Raw genomic sequence first — 9146 nt, forward strand, 5'->3', positions numbered from 1 at the left:
AGGATTAAACTCATAATTAAATACAACCATAAAAAATTAAGATTAAACTTATAATTGAAAAAGATAAAATTTGTATCATTGAAAATACACCATGGAAGTAAAGGTCTAATATTTTGATTAGAAAGATGAGGAAAATATCTTTAGAAACATTTAGGGTTCATGAATGTCAATTTTGGTATAAGTAGAATTTGAATGAAGTTTTGGAAAATAATTAATGCATCTGAACCATTTTCCAAGCATATATTTTTGTTAGTTACTCCTAAATTTTAGTGTCTGAATTACATCGTCTCAGAAATTTTAGGGAATGACAGATCAGATCTATAACAATGGATCTAATCTGTCCAAATACCGTCTCACACCTAAGAATTGAATCTTCAACCTGAAGAAAACTAATATCCGAGGAGTTATGTTATCAGTCGGGAATCCTTATCTTTGGAGGACCAATAGGACCCAGGGGCCAGTGGGTGGGTAGTTGGTACTTTCATTTAATTGAAATTTGGCCCTCCTTACTCCCTCTCTCTCCTTCAAACACATCCCATGTTGTACTTTACAACTATTTGGCCACCCTCAAGTGAAATATATAGTAATGATTAAGCCTAAGTTTTTTTCTTCTTCTATTTTAAGACAAAAGATAACCCTAAGGATTTTGTTGGGTTTGCAAGTGAGTGCAAACAAAGTTTCACATTAACTAGGAAAGGGAGTGATCGGTGACATATAAGAGATGACAATTATGTTCATTGGTTGAGACATTTTGAGTGAAAGCAAAAGCAAAGTTGTAAGGATTATCCCTAAAGCGAACAATATCATACAATTGTGGAGGTACTTAAGCTACGAGAGGTACCATTGTCCTTAACAGATTCAATAGTACACGAACAATGGTTTAAAAAAATAGTTATAAATAAGTAGTTAGTGAATATTATAATGTATCTTACTTAGCGTATGGTGGTCAATCATCAATCATATAAATCATCATACAGGAAATTACTATGAATAACCTTAAGTAATACCAGAAGATAAAGGAAACTAATAATAGATTTTTAGAAAGTGTTTTATTTACATTTTCTTTTTGAAAATATTATATTTGTAATTCTTTTGTTATAAAATTAATGTTAAATCTAATTTTGTTTGGCTTTTTAATATAAACCAAAGTGTTTTTCGAAATTTAGGGGTTATTTATTTATTTACTTTTTAGAGCGTCCATTTTTAAGTTTCATTGACTTTTTTTTTAATTAACAAATTTAACTTTTCCATTTTTAAGTCATGTGTGATTTAATAAAATTCTGTTGATTATGAAATTGGACCATTGGTCCAGTTTTAGTTTCAATTATCCTAATTTCACTTAAGGACTTAAAGGTTAAAGCTTAATTTCAATTTGGTTGATATAATTTTCAAAGTTTCAAATAAATTCTTGTAATTTAGTCATCATGTCTCTCACAAACCTCAAAAATCATTCATATCCTTACCATATTGGTGTATATATATGTATAATATTTTTTAATTAACGTGACAATGGACTAATGTTTTCTATTTAGTTGACTTTATTAGTTCATCGTATTAAGGGTAGAAAAAGATTAGGACTACGTGAAAACAGGAAAAAATGGAGTGGTTTTTTAGGTGGGGTAAAAAATAATTTAAAAAACATTTGTAAAATTAAAGATAAAATTGAAACTATTATTTGAAACGTTTAAAATAATAAGAACCACATTGAAACTAGCCTAAGCCATGAGACTAAATTAAAACATTTCAAATCATATCTTTACTTGCTATATTGGGCGAGATCAAAGGTGAACAACTGCCCAAAAGAAAAACCTAGTCTTCTTGTTTTTATATCCCTAAGATTAACTTACGCATTTACCTAAACCTATACTATATTTGGTTATAAAAAATCTTATAATATATTTTATTATCATACATAGATAATTATCATTGAATTTGAATCAATTTCTCTCCAGAATTATTTAGGGTGCGTTTGATTGGTGATATAAAATAAAAAATCTGAAAACAAATGATTCAATGAAAACAGAGTTGTTTTTAAGTGTTTTAAGATATGTGTTTGGTAGTAGAATTCAAAATTGAATGTGAATTTCAAAAATTTTTCAAAGAATTTGGTAGTACATTTGTAAATATTTACCAACTAAATATTTAATTAAATCTAAAATAATATTAGTTAATTCATTAACATATAGGTTATAAATTTTGTAAAATTATTATTTTACCATATTTAAAAATTTTTAATTTGAACAAAAATGAAATGAGTTTATAATATGATATAATATATTTATCAAAGTTTTTATATTTCTTAATGTAACATGCTAGTTTCAAATTCAGCATCTAAAAACACAAAAAACATGAAATTGTTATTTTCAGAATTTCTACTTTATAAATCACATAATTCGAATATAAATCTGCCAAAAATATATTCATTCAATCCATTTGATTCAGTGAATCTGAAAACAAGACATAGAATCTAGATTGCATATCCAACGGACCTTATTGTTTTAGTCCAATCCATGGCCCAAAAACTCTGTTGATGCAAAAATCTGCCAAGCTGTCGAGGTCGGCCATGTAGTAATGGCCGAGCTGACGAGGTGTGAGCTCATGCAAGGTAGGACTTGCAAAAAGAAAGTAAACACTCTACGCTCAAGTCAGTATAGGCGCAAGCTCAAATAGGTTATTCTCGGAGTAGAATTGCCTACCTGAGTAAGAGGAATGAAGATTCTTTTATATGCGGAGTGAAAGGACACGTCCGTTATGGCCGTTACGACAAGACAATTAAATGTCGGGCCATAGGTCGACAATGATTGAGGTCGGCTATGGATGAACTTAGTAGCTCAAGCTCAGGCATAGGTGAGCTTATGAGCTCGGCAATAGGTGAGCCAAGGAGCTCGACCATAGGTGAGCTTATGAGCTCGGCTATAGGTGAGCTAAGGAGCTCGGCCATAGGTGAGCTTATGAGCTCGGCCATAGGTGAGCTTAGTAGCTCGGCAGTAGCTTGGTCATATCTTGCCACGTGGTATGTCATATTTTTGCCTCCAACATTTGCCCCCACTTTGGTAAGTTATGAAGCTAACTTGTCAAATGACTGTTTCTTAGGTCATACTAATACGTGGCGAGATCTATGAGAAGTTTCGTCATGCTCTCTTCTCTGTAAGGTCTTGTTGTCAAGACTTGAGCTAATTTTTAGAAGTTTCGACTCTAGGTGGCCCCGATCTTCAAAGTCGATGTAATCTTGGTTAGTCACTCTTTGAAGATTTCGATATCTGATGGCGGTTCATTCTTTTTAGCTTAAGTGAGTTTTGATGAGGGCTCATCTTTCATGCTGAGATGAGGTATCTAGTGAGAGCTCATCCATTGGCTTGATGAGCTATTTGATGGGGAGTTCATTATTAAGGTCAAAGTGAGCTATCTGAGAGCTCATCGTTGAGGTTGAGGTGAGCTATTGGATGGTTATTCCTTGATGTCGAGATGAACTATTTTGATGAGGGCTCATTATTGATGCTGAGATAAGTTATTCCGATGAGAGTTCATCGTTCATGTCGAGATGAGTTGCTCCGATGGAAGCTCATTGTTGGTGTCGATATGAGCTATTATAATGACAGCTCATCATTGATATTGAGATGAGCTACTCCGATGGGAGCTCATCGTTGATGTCGAGATGGGTACTCTAATGGGAGCTCATCGTTGGTGTCGAGATGAGCTATTCTAATTAAAGCTCATTGTTGATGTCGAGATGAGCTGCTCCGATGGGAGTTTATCGTTGGTGTCATTATAAGCAATTTTAATGTCAACTATTCTAATGAAAGCTCAGCGTTGATGTCGAGATGAGCTGCTCCGATAGGAGCTCATCGTTCGTGTCGATATAAGCTATTTTAGAACAGCTCATCGTTGATATCGAGATGAGCTACTCTGATGGGAGCACATCATTGGTGTCGAGATGAGCTATTTTAATGAAAGCTCACGTTGATGTCGAGATGAACTACTCCGATGGGAGCTCATCGTTGGTGTCGAGATGGGCTATTCTAATAAAAGTTCATCGTTGATGTCGAGATGAGCTACTTCGAGAGAAGAAGATATGGTGATGAGGTGATGAGTTTCTAACTCTCTGCACCGTGTCCTGGTTCTTGTGTGCTTCCTCCCCTTAAATACTAAAAAAAACAACGGTCATATATGCTAAAATAAGAAAGCCAGAGAAAAGGGAGGAAGGAAGGGGAGGAGGAGATGCCACGTTAGGTGAGGAAAAAATCAAAGAGGGAAAAAAACCGTTAAAAATCAAAGGTTTTGTTAAAATAAAATCTTTATTTCATTAAAACAAATCATTTTTATTTATCTATTTTTTATTTTAATAATAAAACAAAATCTAAACAAACCATTTTTATTTTCTTATTAATAAAATTAAACATTTAAATAAATCTAACATTTTAATTTTAGTTAATTTAAACTTTATATTAAAACTAATAATAAAGTAAACCTATGTTATTCTTTAATTAAAATAAAACACAATAAAGTAAAATACAATAATATAAATTAAAATTAAACCGGACCAAATACGGTATCTATAGCTTGCCCCCTTTGTGTATCCTTGCCGAACTAAAAGGGTAGACAAAGGCAAAAGATAGTATTTGGGAAGGCGAAAATTTTATTCAGACAAGACAAGATAGAGATGGACCCAGCTGGACACTAGGCGGGATCCCGACATGCAAAGAACCTCATACTTGATACAGGCCTTAACCTCGATCTTGGATCGGGTTTGATTTAATTGACATGATAAATGCGATGGACCTGGCTTGACACAGGCTTCGACCTCGACTTGGATCAGGTTCGATTTAACCGAATGATAAAATGCAATGAACCTGGCTTTAACAACAGGCTTCGACCTCGACTTGGATCGGGTTCGATTTAACCGAAAGATAAAATGCAATGGACCTGGCTTTAACAACAGGCTTCGACCTCGACTTGGATCAGGTTCGATTTAACCGGATGATAATGCAATGGACCTGGCTATAACACAAGCTTCGACCTCGACTTGGATCGGGTTCGATTTAACCGAATGATAAAATGCAACGGACCTGGCTTTAACAACAGGCTTCGACCTCGACTTGGATCGGGTACGATTTAACCAAATAATAAAATGCAACGGACCTGGCTTTAATAATAGGCTTTGACCTCGACTTGAATCGGGTTCAATTTAACCGAATGATAATGCAATGGACCTGGCTTTAACAACAGGCTTCGACCGAAAGATAAAATGCAACGGACCTGGCTTTAACAACAGACTTCGACCTCGACTTGGATCGGGTTCGATTTAACCAGATGATAATGCAATGGACCTGGCTATAACATAGGCTTCGACCTCGACTTGGATCGGGTTCGATTTAACCGAATGATAAAATGCAACGGACCTAGTTTTAACAACAGGCTTCGACCTCGACTTGGATCAGGTTCGATTTAACCGGATGATAATGCAATGGACCTGGCTATAACACAGGCTTCGACTTCGACTTGGATCGGGTTCGATTTAACCGAAGATAAATGTTTGATCACAAAAATTACCAAGCTTACGAGCTCGGCTCGGACGAATTATGACCTTAAGGATGAGCTAAATTTTGCTGAGCAGGAGACCTGCAAGAGAAAACACTCCGACGCCCAAGTTAGGAAGAATCCGAGTTGTATTCGAGGGAAAATACAATGTTCGCGTACCTTGGATAAAAGCAAATGAGTTCTATATATAGGCACGGACAGGACTCTCGACCAGGCCTCAACGACTTTAAGGTAAGCGTGAATTACAGCGTGCTGTTGTCGAGTTTGTTGAAATATGTGGCTAAGCAAGCCACATCTAGGTCGGTTCAAACAAAGAATGGGAACGAGACCAAAGGAAATCTTGGTCGGATCGGTCATAACGGCACCGGCTCGAAAGACAGTCGAAATACCTAGGTGATAAAACTTGGCTTCAGAAACTTAATGACACGTGTGAGGTAGAAAACAAGCTCCAACAGATTAAAATGCAATTTCTCAAAAAAAAAAAAAAACTGCAGTTATTTGATTTACTAGAGGTTTATTATCTAAGTGCAGGACTTGGAATATCCTCCTAAAAGCTAAGTGCATGAGATATGCACTTTGACACATGACAATAAGACTAACAAAAACCACGTGTTCATGCTAATGGGAACTTCCAATGGCATCGTAGCGGGAGTCTGACATCCGAGCGAGAGGTTAGACCAATTCTATTTATCTTGGCAACCGACATTACACTGCGTAGGTACCTGTGCAGGTGAGACATCGATCAGCCATTTAATTGCGTCCTCTTGTAAACGAAAGAGCTCCATGCCAGAAATAGTTAATGAAAATCGGGTACCTTGTTGTTGACAATTGAGTGTGGCCTATCAACTAGCTCTAACTCTAAAGGCCGAGAAAAAGCTAAAGAGATTTGTAGGAGGCTCTACGAGAAGCCGTTGCGCGACCTCTGACGCAACTATTTTATGATGGATTGGTGCATCTACAAATGTGTATTGCCCCAATATCATCAATGACAAATGATGCTCCATTTATTACTTTCATTTATTCTTATCACTTAACAATGTGTGATAGTATATGATCTGTTTTTTATTTAGTTTAACCAATGAATTTGAGCCTCAATACATGATGCAATAATGTGTATGCATTATAAAAGCTAAATGGTTGCAACATGTATGCATGATGCTCATTTTATTTTTGCTCAAATGTGGCTATGAATTCACAATGCATCATATTTAAATTTTCACAATTTAACCATGATGTGAAAACGGTTTTGAAGAATATATATGCAAGTGATGTGAATGCATGATTTGTGAAAATATGGTTGAGAGAACAAGAAGTTTTTCCATATTTTGCAAAGATATTACTTTTTTGTATACTCTCATCCTTCTTATTAGCAACGATTTAGCAAAGAATCAAATGAGAAAAGGTAATGTCAACATTGGAAGAAACACATCAACTGTTCTTTTTTTTTTTTTTGAATGCATTCACTCGATCAAGGTAATTTCTCAAACTATATCAGGCTTGGTGGGCTTCTTTTGTAGAGGTAACTCATGTGCCAGTTTCGAGTAATTCATAGCATTGTACATCTTGCTTGATTAAACTGCTTCATAACCTCGGCCTTGCAACTGACAAGAGTGTTGGATGGATTTGACTTTATGAACAAACGAGGATGGAAACCATGATTTTCCATCAAGCTTAACGATGAGAGAAGTCAGCGAGCTTCCTTTTTAAAGAAAAGGAACAAAGAGTTCAAAGATATTTTGTCAAATCTCTTGAACAATAAAAGATTGAATTTTTTTTTTTTGGAACCTTTTATAAGAGATTATGACCAAGTGAATAGAAGAGTCCAGTTCTTTGGATAAGTGACATTGAGAATGGGTTGCGTAACTCCCCAAGAGTTCATTTCGTGTATCTTGCCCCTTTTTGAGTTTAGCTCAAGATCTTTGATAAAAATATTCTTTCTCGCTTTTAGCTTCACTTTATGGTTATGTTGCTGCAACCCACTTTTTGAATGTAAGGCTCTCTTTTAACCTTAGCTCTGAAGTGCAGTTGATGTAGTCCACTTTTGAATGCAAATGACCTCTTTTTTTCTCAAAGTGAAAAAAGATTTTGCGCGAGGAGAAATGTAACAATATCAGTCTGAAGATGACATTTGACTCAAAGCTTTGTATAATGTAGTTACAAATTTGCCTCGACATAGCATTGCTCGACTTTGCCCCAGTCTGAAGATTTGCAAAGAAGATTGCTCCAACATAGCACTGTCATGGCCTTAGACGAAGTTTTTTTTTCTTTTTCTTTTTTTTTTTTGGCCAGACACAACCCTTTTATAAAAAAGGGTGCAATCACATATAAAAAGTTGATCATGCGTAGTCACCTTTTGCAACTCTAATTACTGTTCCAAATTATGTCTTTGCTACTGCTCCAGTAAAAACTGTTCTCAAACGAAACTTATCAAACTGAGATCTTGAGACTAGTTGTCAGGTTGCTAACTTCCCAATTCTCAAAACTATTATCCTCAGTCTTGGAATCACTTTTACTCAAAAAAAGATAAGAGACCAAGAATTGAGATAAGAACACGATAAAATAGAAAGTGAAAGAAGGAAGTCTTAGTAGGGAAATTTTTGAGCAACTACAAGTACCAATTCATGAAGCAGTCAATCATAAGAGCTCAATGTTATTTTATTACTTTCAAAGTTCTCAAGGCAGCACTAGGTGGATAATTTTGGACATTTGCTACGCAATTAGATGTGGCAGGCTTGGTAAAAGGCCTTTATGGTAAGTAGACAAATATGAATATTCATCACAAAAATTGTATGTGACGGGCTGAGCAAAAGATTTTTGCAGTAAATGATTAACTCTCAATGTTGACCATATTTACCATGTATCGATAGACTAGGCTCAAGGTAGATTAGGCTTAAAGCAGGATAGGCTCAAAGTTTTATAGAGAGTGAGTAATTTTGGATTCTCACCTGAAAAAGGCATCATTGCCCCAGTATGATGGTTTACTGGTTTGCACATGAGAAGAAATACGGAGGCTAGCATAAAGCTGCTTTGGGTTAAGATTTAGCCCGAGAACAAAGCTTGAGTTTTGAAAAAAATTATATCTCGTTGAAAACTTTGATTTTTCATTTTTTTATTTTTTATTTCTGCTTTTCACCTTTATTTATTTTTTTTTTGTTTCCTCCAAGTGACTTACTATGGTTGGTTTATGAATCTTGCTAAGGTCTCCACTAACAAGAATTATAAGAGTAGACCATATAAAAAATTATCATTGAAAATCTCAAATCATGTAGTTTTTATTGAGAGCATTTTCAAAAAAAACTATTTTTTTCCACCAATGATATGATATGAGTGATGCATGAGTGAATGTATGACTTTGATTTTTTTTTTTAAGAAAAATAGCTCAATTTCCACATACTCACATTCTTTTTTACAAGTACTTAGCTAAATCATGGGTGAATAAAGCTTCATTGTCGTTTTAACACTAGCAAGCAATCTCAAAGATGACTTCAAATAAGAAATAGACTTTATTGATAGTGGGAAAATATTAAATCCACATTGATTTCCATAGTCTCGTGAACTCATGATTCTAGTGCTTCATGTGTGAACCATCTTCCTTTGAAAACTTTAGC

This window comes from Momordica charantia (genome assembly GCF_013281855.1).
Source record: "Momordica charantia cultivar OHB3-1 chromosome 8 unlocalized genomic scaffold, Mcharantia_2.0 BLBB01000008.1, whole genome shotgun sequence".
Classification (NCBI taxonomy): Eukaryota; Viridiplantae; Streptophyta; class Magnoliopsida; order Cucurbitales; family Cucurbitaceae; genus Momordica; species Momordica charantia.